Source organism: Lissotriton vulgaris, chromosome 5 (genome assembly GCF_964263255.1).
Source record: "Lissotriton vulgaris chromosome 5, aLisVul1.2, whole genome shotgun sequence".
Classification (NCBI taxonomy): domain Eukaryota; kingdom Metazoa; phylum Chordata; class Amphibia; order Caudata; family Salamandridae; genus Lissotriton; species Lissotriton vulgaris.
This window is the reverse complement of record NC_141693.1, coordinates 468,453,539-468,466,086: the sequence shown is the minus strand read 5'-3', so window position 1 is coordinate 468,466,086 and position 12,548 is coordinate 468,453,539. Positions and strand designations below refer to the sequence as shown.

Here is a 12,548-nt window from a genome sequence, read left to right as displayed (position 1 = left end):
CTATAGGTACCCTAAGTAGTGCTCTGGGATCAGATACCTCTGAGTTTGGCCCCACATTGCAGCGAATTTTTTTTTCCCACAGCTCAAAAATGACGAACCAGAATCAATTCAAGATTTTCAACATGGCAGAAAAAAAAATGTCAGCCCTTTTGTCCATCCAATCACCTTTGTCAAAAAAATGTAAGATGTGACTGATGGAAGTCTGGGATCATAATTCCCGATTTAAAACAGCACAATACATAAAGTGTTAACCCTTTCAAGCCCACATGGCAGCTTTATCAAACACCCTTATTTCAGAAGCTGCTAAACAGCAAACAGAAGAGCACTTTCTCTATAAAGTTCTATTTTTATTCCAAGTTTGATATAAAACTGTTCAGCAGTGTGGGCTGTAGGTGCAAGCAAAATTTCCTATGCGAGCTAAAATGGGAAAGCACAATTGTGATCCCCCTATACGTTTTTTTCTCCTGCATGGATCTGCATGAGAAGTGGCATGCCAAACCTCAGCTAACTATGCCGAGTGATAGCCAAATCTCGGGCAAATCCATCCACGGGGTCAACAAAATTAATAAATAAATGTATTTTCAGTGAAAGTGCTGCTGAACCATGTCTAGATAGGGAATACTGCTTCTGTGTAATATCGAACTCCATTTCTCTTGTCTCAGATGTGCATGCACACAGTTTTAAGTGTCCACTGATTTATTTAATTTCAAACGTAAAAAATAGCCTGTTAAGAGTGGTGTAACATGTTTTGGTCTACACAAAGTCCTTTCTCAGAAAAGATGGCAATTCAAACTGCTGTTCCATGTACTCCTACATTAACCACAGTCTGAACTTCCAACAACCATCAAGAAGACTACTCTGCGCCTCTCTTTCACTTGCTTATACTCCCGGCATTTTCCGAAGCAGAAGTGGACGACGCGCCTTCTCCCACATCACAGCGAAGACCTGGAACAGCCTCCCCACACACCTTTGGACCATCACCTCACTTCCGGAATACAAATGGAAATTTCGAATAAGCCTTTAGGCTTATTCAAGCGCCTGGTTACCCTACCGGGTGATTAGCTGTGATTAGCTGTGCTTTATAAATCCTGATTGATTGAATACATTTTGTATGTGATCATTGCTAGACATAGAAAAGTTAAGTCTGTTAAGGCCATATATAGAAAAAAATATTTTATTTCTTACAAAACATTTTTGCCACAGTGGTTTGAGAAAGAAAATTCCCAAATGAGGACATTCATTCAAAAATCATATTTTCTCAAAATGAAAACAGGGATTGAAGTTAGTACTTGTTAACATTTTGTGTCATATATCATGTGTTTTTCATTTTCGGCGAGAAAATCACTCATTTCAACTAAGAAGAAAGAAAGGTAAGGCAGAATTGCCAACCAAGCATCCTTGTGTTTTGCACTTAAAATAAGTTAACATGAGTAACCAACTTCAAGACCTAGTAGTCCCTTTATCAAATACAATGCATCAAAACTAAAGGCACTAGTGAGTGTTTTGTTCATGTCTCTTAGTTTAAAACCACAATTTCTAAAATATATCTATAAAATTGGTATTAGTCAGGGTCGGACTGGGAGCCAAAACCGGGCGTGGCAAAGTGCTTGGCCGGCTCCAGCCCCCCTTCGGGGGTTGGGTGTGCCACCAAGCTCTTTGCCAGGGCCGGTTTTTGGCCGATTTTGTTACAGGGCCGATTTTGCAGCTATGCTGCAAAAATGGCACTGTGACAAAATCGGCCCCCACCCGTGCGGAGCAGCAGGGGATTGCCCGGTGCCTGCTACGGCCAGTCCGGGCCTGGTATTAGTGTATATTCTTCAAAAATGGGAACATCAATATATAAAAATTTTACAAAAATAGAAACATTATTCCTCAATCCAAAAAAACTATTTTAGTCTTGATTCTCCAAAAATGTTATATACAACCATGCTAATAATAATTTGGGCCTTGCAGGTATGTGCTCAGCAACAGTTAGAGAAAAATTAATTTAGTAAAAAACAGGCTGCACGTCTACTATTTTCCTATATTATCCCAAATAAATACTACAGGCCTTATTTAGATTTCGGCAAATGGGTTACTCCATTACAACAGTGATGGATATCATGTCATAGGATATTATGGAATTTATATTTCAGTGGACGGGATATCCATCTCCGCTGTGACGGAGTAACGCATCCACTGAAATCCAAATCATGCCCTAAGTACCTCGTCCAGGTTAAGACTTGTTGGATGTTTTGTGTCAAGGGATATTATGTATAATGCTTAAAGTCTCCTTATTTTTGGTTGCGTGTTTCCACTTCTTATATCTGATCTCACTGTGGCAATTCCGGAGTAACTCAATAACTCACAACCCCCCTAGTGTTCTGACAAAAAGTGATGTACACTGGATATTTCATATCTTTATTCACAATTGCATGTTTCTGTTCCAGAATCCTCTTTTTATACTGAAAGATAGCCTATCTGTATATTTTAAATAGCAGTGACATTATATCACATATGCTGGTGCAGTTATAGTTAGTCACAGTTTCCATAGGAAAAGCATTTTTTGTACAGTCGGGGTTAGCCGCCTTCTGGGGGGAGGGGATGGTGGTTGGGTCAATTCCTCGCTGCCCCTCAGGGGTACAGGTTATGCAGCCTGGTCAGGCTCTTTAGCCAACAAACACTGCACGGTCACCCTCTACGGGTTGGGCAAAGGGCCTGGCTTTGGCAAACTGATCACAGACATGATGGTCTGGTGACCCCAGCAGATCCCCATATGTGTGATGGAAGACAATTGTAGTAGGTTGCAATTTGCAACCTATCTCATGAATACAGATGAGGTAGCTGGGAGACGGTAGATGATGAGCTAGGATTATGAACTACTGTGATCCAGTGTTTTGTGAACTAACCTATTAGTAAATTTCAGAGAGTGGTGCCTATATTGCAAACACTTTCTGCAAATCTAATATTACCACTTCTGGACCCAGGTCCATAGCAGCAAACCTTCATAGTTAATGGCAGACATGACAAGCAACATAAACATTGATTCTGTTGAAATAGTAGAGCTGGTTCTAACTAGAATCTTTGTTTTTTCGTAGATTAACTAAAAATAACAACACAACTGGGGCTCAAAACTTAGGTGCAAAAATGTTTTCTTTTTTGCAGGTGGCTTCATTGGCAACCAACTGCTTATCATGAGCAGCTGCACTATGCTCCCAAACAGAAATTATTTAGCCACACTGTATTACCCAGTTTGGGAGTATGCATGACTCAGGTGCACTTGTTGGGCAGCAAGTACAGCCAAGGCAAGTGTATCTTCAAGAGCCACCAAGTGCTGTAGAGAAGTGCCACATGTAGAAGCACCCAGGCCAGATGTAGACTCGCCCTGCTCTACTTCCCATCTTCTTTTTGCTGCATTTAACTACAGGGAATGCAATGTTTTTAGAGGCTTCTGCATTCTGAAAGTTCTGAAGGCATTCTTCTTCCATGTTCCTCTGCTGAACTCCTTGTCATATATATTCCTTGTTATTTTATTTGCAGAGACCGTCTTCTCGCCTGGTGTTATGTTATGTTATGTTACCTGTTTTGTAGAGCGCAACAGCTGCCCCAGCGACGGGGCGTCCCGGCGCTAGAACCGTAACACAATCTACTGGATGCGAAAGAGGGACCTACGGGGCGGGAAATAGATGGGTTTTGATCGCTCTTCGGAAGGCTAGCAAATCATCCATGCAGCGGATGTGGAGAGGGAGGGAGTTCCACAGCTTGGCCCCCAGTAGCTTGAAAGAGCGACCTCCGATGCGACAAAATTTCGTCTGGGGTATCAGAGCTAGATGTTGCCCCATAGACCGGAGGTTCCGTTTGGGCTTGTAGGGGGTCATCAGAGGACGGAGAAGCTCTGGGCCTTCATTCTTCAAGATCTTAAAGGCAAATAAGAGGGCCTTGAACTGGATACGGGCTTCTATGGGCAGCCAATGAAGTCTGTACATAGTCGCTCTTACTGAGCACCTTCTTGGAAGGCCTACTATCGCTCTAGCTGCCGAGTTCTGGATTCGTTGGAATCTTTTTATCTCAGCTTTATTAGCTCCCAGCAACAGGACGCTCGCATAGTCCAGTCTTGATAAGATAGTAGACTGCACTATGAGTTGTCGTGTCTTGGAGTCGAAATAGCCTAGGATGGGGTATAGGCTTCTCAGAAGTCCAATGCAGGTTGCGGCAACTTTTTTAGTGTGCGATTGGAAGCTCAGGGTGGAGTCCAGCCATACCCCTAGATTTTTTACTAAGTTTTTTGGAGGGGGTGCTGGGCCCAGGGACTGGGGCCACCATGAATCGTTCCAGTTGTTGCTGTTTTTTCCCATTATCAGTACCTCGGTTTTGCCACCGTTCAGTTGGAGGCAATTTGCTGTCATCCACTTGGCGACAGCAGACAGTCCATCCCTGAAGTTGGTGGCCTCCGGGGAGGGGGCCTCACTAAGGCTGATGACTAACTGAGTGTCGTCAGCATACGACACCATTGTGAGGCCCCATCTCTTAGCAACCTCCGCCAAAGGTTGCATATATAGATTAAACAGGGAGGGACTGAGAGCCGAGCCCTGTGGGACACCTTGTCCTATGTCTTGGGGTTTGGAGATAAACGGAGGGGCAGATACCCTGAATGATCTGCTGGTTAGGAATGACCGAAACCATTGGAGCGCTGAGTCCACAATTCCTATATCTTCCAGGCGTTTTAGCAGAATGGCATGGGACACCGTGTCAAAGGCCGCGCTAAGATCGAGCAGTATCAGCGCGGCACTTTTACCGGTGTCCATGATTTCCCGCAGACTCTCAGTGGAGGTGAGGAGCGCGGATTCCGTACTATGGCCCGGCCTGAAGCCATGTGGAAATGAGAACTCCTGAATAATGGAGTTTTGGGCTTCTGCTTTCCTCCTGCATATCCTGAGGATTTTGAGGCTGAGGGTGGTCTCCCTCTGATGCCATTCTTGGAGTTACTTCTGGTGTAAACCCCCACCAAAAAAGAGGGAAGTCCCCAAAAATATATGGACACACAAGGTGGGAACAAACTGTTATTCAAATCCCTAATGTAGGAAATTAGGCTGGAACTACTTTTAATTTCACGAATAGAGTCACTCCGTTGAATAAGATGTGGCTTTACTGTGAGTCACAGGTACTGCGTTTTCAGTTTTAGGTACTGTGGCACATCAAAAAAGCAGCTCCCCAGCCCCCACCTCCAGGCCAGCAGACCATTGGCTATTCAGCTACCAGGCAAGTCTGAGCCCTCCTCTCACACCTGCCCAGGCCCCTTAAGGCCTTGCTGGGTGCACCCCAAATCATTCTCCTCCATCTTGTGAGTTGCAGCCTACCTGTGCCCCAGACTGCAGTGAGCAGAGTCCAGGGAGTAGTAAGGAGGCAGACTAGTGCTGTCTCTTACCCAAAACAAAAAGTTGTTTAAAAAACGATTTTCCCTTTCTGTGATTACTGTCTTTGCCTGAGGTTGTTACAGGTTAAAATTGTAGTTTTGACCTGCCTGTGATTGCCTATTTTATTACCTGTTTTGTCTTCTAAACTTGTGTTTTTTCCCTGCCCATGATGGCTCCCATTTAACGTGTTAAATTGTGGGATTTGAAGTCCAACCTCTGTAGTTTATCCCTCTCATTCCTTGGTGACAAATCTGTTTTCCCTCCAAATTTCTCCTTTGCTCTGTGCTAAGACCTGTATGTTAAAACAGTGCACCCCCAGCCACCATTTTGTGTTCACAAGCCAGTGAAACCAGCCCCCCTGCCTTCCCCTGCCCCCCCACCTCCCCTGCAACAGGGATATTCTACGGCAGAGGGTGCTTCTGTGAGCTGTTTAAACTGTGTTTACTAGGGCCTGTGCACTTTGTTTTTTGGCTAGCAGAGGGAGTAAAGTGTTATTCAAACAGTATTATTAGATTTCAAGTTAGTGAGGCCTTTACCTGCAGTAGTCCAAAGTGTGGATTGAGCCTGTCTGTCTCCTAGGAGATTCTGAACAGGAAAACCAGATTCTAACTCCCTGGCCAGCAAACCTTGTCTGAGGTGTCTGAGACATTATATGGTCTGCTAGTGGTTGGTACATGTGTACACTGATTGGTGGTTGTATCTGGTGTTTCTATTGGATTAGGGTTGATGTTCTCATTGGTTGGGTATTTGAGGGTTCTTATTGGTTTCTGGGTCTGTGATTCAATCATTGTAGGGTTGGGACTAGGGCTGGGGTTAGACCTTTAATTGGAAGTAGCGACTAGGGCTTCTGGTGTGATTGTTTGCTCGACTAGTTTTGGGACTAAGAGTAGGGTTAGGCTTTCTATTGGAAGTAGGGACTAGGGCTACCTATGCCATTGGTTGCTTGGACTGTTGGGACTACTGGTAGGACTAGGGCCTTTATTGGATGTAGAGATCAGGGTTTTTGAACTTATGGGGTGCTTGGACTAGGGCTAACATTGGCTGTACAGTCCTGGTCTCCTATTGGTTCTAGATTGTAGGGCTACTGTTGTGATTGGATAGCGTTAGGGCTAGGGTTCCCATTGGCTGAAGGGGTCACCTGATTAATAGGGCTATAAGAAGCCAGGCTTAGGGGGTCTCAGCCCGGGCTTTGAGGCTAAGGGCGAGAGGACAAGGGCAGTTGTCTGTTTGAGCCTATTAAGAGCGGAGAGGACAAGGGCAGTTGCCTGTTTGAGCCTCTTAAGGGTGTACATGACAAGGGCAGTTGCCTGTTTGATCCTGTTTGAGACTGGTCAGGACTAGGGCCAGAAATTATGCCCTTTTTCTCATTTAGCAATACCCAGCCCACACCATCCACATCCACAAACAGAGCAACACACTCACACCAAATGTATACCACGTACAACACTATGCAGAGTAATGTACCAGCATGCACCACAATATATAAGCAATTGTTTTCACTATAGATATGTAAGTATCTTTGTGTATTAGTTTGTATAAACATGTAAAATAATATTATGTTAAGAGAAAAAAGAATAATAAATAAATAAAATTCATCTTTGGTCTACATGTACATATTTCCATTGTGCATCTATGTACCTTCCATGTACTTGGATCTGTGTGTCTGTTACTTTTCTCCTGAAAAAGCATATCCAATGCACTACCCTATTTCTTATCCTGTGCCTCTATCAATATCTTTAATCTACATATACTTACCTCCTTCATGTATCTATATACTTTCAATGATCTATATATTTATCACTTTCTTCTAGTTTAGCATTTCCAATGCACTACCCTATTTCTCAACCTATACTCTGCTTAATATATCTTCTAGCCCAACCTTCTGACTCATCTCAAACTTCTTTCTACTACTCCTTCTAATACACTACCCTATCTCTCATCCTATACATCTATCAATACACCCTCTACATCCACTCTCTCATTTATCCCAAACCCCATACCACTACTATGATCGCCAAAATAACCCTTTCTAAACTCTCTCCAACTCTACCCCTCCTTGCATCACCTGACACCTCTTTTTACTATACAGATCTGTAGTGAAGGAGTCAACGCGTAGGTTAGAAGAAAGTAGCTTTAATGCAGGAATGACAACTTGACATCCACAAGTAGAGTAGAGCAGTTAACACAGCGAGATCCAACAGCAGCATCTCATTCCATAAATCCTTCTTGTTAACAGCTGTAGCTGTAGTTACCCAGTCGTCGCCAGAAATTATGTAGTGAAGGAGTCAACGCGTAGGTTAGAAGAAAGTAGCTTTAATGCAGGAATGACAACTTGACATCCACAAGTAGAGTAGAGCAGTTAACACAGCGAGATCCAACAGCAAAATCAGCTGCTGACACAGGAGCATTCTACATGACATACAGAAGTTCTAAAAACGACATCATGTAGGAATACAACAAGATCCCCTAAAACAAACCTTTCTAAACTCTTCCCTCTGACTCCCCCCTCCAAAACTCCTTTTTACTCATCCAAAAGCCTTCTCCTACTGCTAAGACCTAAAAAAGAAAATAAAACTTCACTCTTTTATCTCTCCACTCTCATTTTCAATCAAAATTAACAGACTAACATGTTTACTTCTCAAATTCCATATTCTACTACACTAATATACTACCCAAATAACTGAATAATATATCCACTACTCAAATGACTTCATATTTATACAATACTCCTTTTCAACACTAATGCTTTATGGGTTCCGGAGTGGCTTGCTACTCGCTAGAAAAGCGCTTCAACACCCATCAGAGGAACAAGTGCTATATTAATGTAAATCTTACTTCCCCTTTTATCCCTCTGCTATTCTTCTCACTCCAAGTAACTGACTAATATCCACCACTGAAATTACTTCATATTTCACCATATTGATTCACCACTAATCCTTTATAGGCTTCCTGAATAGCGTGCGACAACTAGCGCTAAATAAATACAAACCTTTGTCCTCCTCTATCCTTCTGCTATCATTCCAAATCCAAATAACTGACTAACCTATCCACCACTTAAAATGTACTTGCATGTTTCACTATACTAATTCAACACTAATCCTCCATGGGTCCCGGAGTAGCGTGCTACTCGCAGAAAAAGCGCTTCAACGCCTCGTCAGGGGTATCAAGCACTATATAAATGCAATTACAATACAATATATTTACATTTCCGGTTGGGTCAATGAAATAGAAATGCCCAAACATGTAAATGTTCCTTGTGCAACCAGGTGCGGCCCAGGGGATACCCTGGCCAGTACTCCATGGGTGCAAGTGGGTAGTGGAAGCACCTGCAAGCTCTGCATTCCACTCACATAGTTACTGAAGAGTTGGGAAAACATACCAGGGAGCAGGAGGATATGAAATGGTACCACTTGAAGTACATCATCAACAAGAAGAAGAGAACAGCCTGATTATGCATTATAGTATTTTCCTGCATACTGTAAACACTGTCTGAAAGTTGTCATTTCCGCCAAAAGTAATAAAAGAATCTTCACGAAAACAATGCAAGATCATCTGAAAAAAAACAAAAATACAAAATAATGAGACAGAATTAATTAGTTAAAAAATACAGTTTAATTCTGTTAAAAAATAAAAAAAGTTTACAAAAAAAATAGTCTCAAACAAAAAACGTTTAAAAAAAATTCAGATTGACTAGAGAAAAAGCTCTGCATTCCATATCCTCCGGACACAACTTCAGGTTCTTTGGAAAGGCGATCAGCTTGGATGTTTGCAGAGAGTTGGCCACAGGCCATGCGAGCAGCACCCATCTACACATGGCCAGAGGACATGCACAGTGTGGTTGGTCTCCTGAAGAAAGTGTTTTACAGGCTAAATTTAGAATATCTTAAGAAAAAACTAGAAATACGCTGAAAAAACAAAGGTTAATACAGTATTACAGTTAGGTGTGACTTAAATCCATTGCTATATGTTAAAAAAACATGGGGGATTGTGATTGCATTTACACCAAATTGCCACTCTTAATCACCAATCTTGTAATGGTAGTCAGTAAAATAATTTGAGGTTGTTTCTAAGGACTGTGGGCTCAGTTTCTGAGTAGTTTGCACTGAGTGGCTAATCAAATGGCTACTTTATTTTAATTTTAATGACTCATGTGTACTGCTGTACTCCAGTGGGATCCGCAGAACCAATGAAAGAGTGCTGAGCCACTCATGTGGGATCTTTACTTCTCACTCTGGGTCCTACAAGAGTACCTTGGGATCCAGAAGTTTAAAAAAATATTGTGTTTACTATGAATAAGTCATTTTATTTTAAGTGTGAATCTAACGGTTTCCTCACTGACACAAATAACCAAGGGTTCTTGTAGTTTTATGTTAAATTTGTTGCATTTTTACGTATTCCAGTACCACGTGCCTGCAAATGGTACCGGGGTACTTATGTATTTTAGTATAGTCACTTTTTATTGGTTTTTATCACTGGATTCTTAAACCTTGAAGTAGCTCCTTCCTCTAGGCAGTCAATTTAGATGTGTTTCTTAATGAGTGCAGACCTGTCTAATTGTGAGTCAAAGGGGCTCATTACGATGGCGTTGTTACCGCCACTGTGAGGTCATTGGTGACAGTTTCACCGCAACTGACCATGCAAGACCGCCCGCCACATTAAGATTGCGGGCGGATGGTTGGCAGGCGGAGAGACCGTCTGACACAAATCAGACGGGCTCATGGAGTCTGTTTGCTGGTCTGTAATCCCTACAATGGTGGTGGTGCCTGCTCAGGCACCCCCGTAGGGATTACAATGTTAGTTTCCGCCAGCCTTTCATTTTTTTTAAAAATATGTTTTTATTGATTTTCACCCAGCACACAACATACATTTGCTTCACAACAATGTAATTGGTCCACTTCTCGATTCCTCGATTCCGCACTTCTTTGATTACAGCATAGAGACAAAATTCAATATTATCGTCCATCATTTTCCTCACATATTTATCTCTTTATAATATACAGTGTCCGCTTCACAGTTTCAGACAGGCATGCTTCTTTTGTTAGTCCATGCGCCGTTGAGTTGTTCGAGCAAAGAACAAATCCGATTGCAAAACATGCCCTCCCCATGTTCCTTCCTAGCCCTCCCCACCGGTGTGTTCAACATTACCATTATGCTAAAAAAAATGCCGTATGAAAGTTGGTCAAGGGCATATAGTTCCCTTTCCTATTGGGTCAGCTAATCGTATTGGCATCTTTCCTATTTCCGCTACAGTGTCCCCTGGAATGCTAAGGTGCCCCAATATGGACCCCCTATTCATGGCGTTCCAACTGACGTGTCCAATGACTCTCCATGCGACTCCTGCTCAGGTATTTTCAACAGTGCCACCAATGCTTCCCATGCCTGTGCAGCTTCTAGTGCCTTTTTGCAGTTAGGTCTCCTAGCTAGTTGGAACTGTACTGTGCTCTCGCTTGCTGCCCATCTGGTTAACTATACTTTCCAGTGCTCAACGCTGGGTCCCTGCCTGGACTTCCATTTCTTCGTTAATTCTCTTTTAGCCGATATCAGCCCTAAATCCAGGTACTTATTTGTGACTTTTGTCTTGCTCATATGTGGAAACCAGTGTAGCATGCATGCCCCCATGTTTGGATCTATCCGCCTGTCCGTCACTCCACACAGGATATCAACCACTTCCTCCCAATATGTTCCTAGTTGCGGGCAATTCCACATCATGTGAATAAATTCTGCCTCTTCTGAATTGCATCATGGGCATCTAGCTATGTCTACATGAAAATTTTTATTAATACACCCCGAAGTCAAATATGACCTGTGCAATATATAAAAATAAATGAGCTGAAACCTAGCATTACGCATGCTCTTCCACGCTCTCTCTACTATTCCCAACCACGCCGTGTCAGGGATTTCTTTACCCAGGTCTTCTTCCCATTTCCTTTGTAATTGGCTCAACAGCTGCCTTCCTTCCTCCCCCATCCTTCGGTACAAACACATTATGGCTTTAAAGGATCCTGCCACCATCACGACATACTGACACGTTAGAGATGTCTGTGGTTCGGATAGCCCTCCCCCCCACCTATGTTGGATTGCCACTGTAAGGGCTGAGTGCAGCAAAAATCACCCCTAGGTGGGCTGTATCTGTCTTGCAGTGTCTGGTAAGGCAAAATAACACCCTTTTCATACAGGTCCCCCATCACTTGCACTCCTTGTTCCTCCCACGTGGCTAGTGCAGACCAATCTCCCCCATGTGGAAGCGCTGTGCACATGCCCAGAGGGATCTCTGGCGCATATGGCCATAGAACCCCACTTCTCTTTTGAATACGGATCCAACTCAATCTCATACATTTTCAATATCTACCGAGAGGACCGCAGCTTCTGTGGTTGAGCCGCGATTCTCCTCCAGGATACGGAGCAGTCGCCTCACCCCTCCGACCGTTTCATGGCGGTTAACCCGCCATGAAAAAGCTAGAAGAAAGTGACTAGGGGGCTCATAGTGAGCCCGCCTTGCCCCTTGGCCCTCCTATATGGGCCCAGGGGGGAGCCTATGCTTCCCCCTAGATGTCCCTTCACCATGCAGTGAGCACCGCATAGTGCCTGCATCATAGTGAAGGAATCTGTGCACTGTGTTTGTTTTGTACTGCCGCATGAGCTGCAGCCTGTAGCACATGCCGCAACACAAAATATACAGATTGCGACCGCCTTAAAGGTGGTCGCATCCTAATTCCTATGGCAGGATCGCGGACAGCTAGTCGGGTGGTCCAATTTCCGAAAGGATGGCGGTCGGACGAAAGTCCGAGCACCATCATTATAAGCCCTTATTTCTTTTGTTGTATTTTCGCATTTTTTGCAAAACATCATTAAAACTATTACTTCTGGAGGAGACAATCCATCGCACCAACCTCCTAAGGAGGTCGAAGAGGAGCAAGACATTAGAATAACTCATAAATCTGAGATTTTGGAGTTCATCCAGGTTTCAGCCGCAGAAAAGAACGTGAGTGCCAAGATCATCGCTTCAAAATATGTAATAGGAACCTTATTTATTGTACAAGAAAACAACAGAGCTTCAGTATCAGTGGCATCCGTAAGCATCTAAATGCCTGACCCCATCCTGCTATTGGTGTATCTAAATGACATTTAAAACCTGAAGCTACCATGCCTCAGGAC

The 12,548-nt window shown here is 43.3% G+C and overlaps 1 pseudogene; it reads right to left on the bottom strand.

Moving 5' to 3' along the window:
• LOC147711097 (claudin-7 pseudogene) overlaps positions 1 to 12,548 on the bottom strand; it is an 81,524-nt pseudogene that overhangs the window by 5,409 nt on the left and 63,567 nt on the right.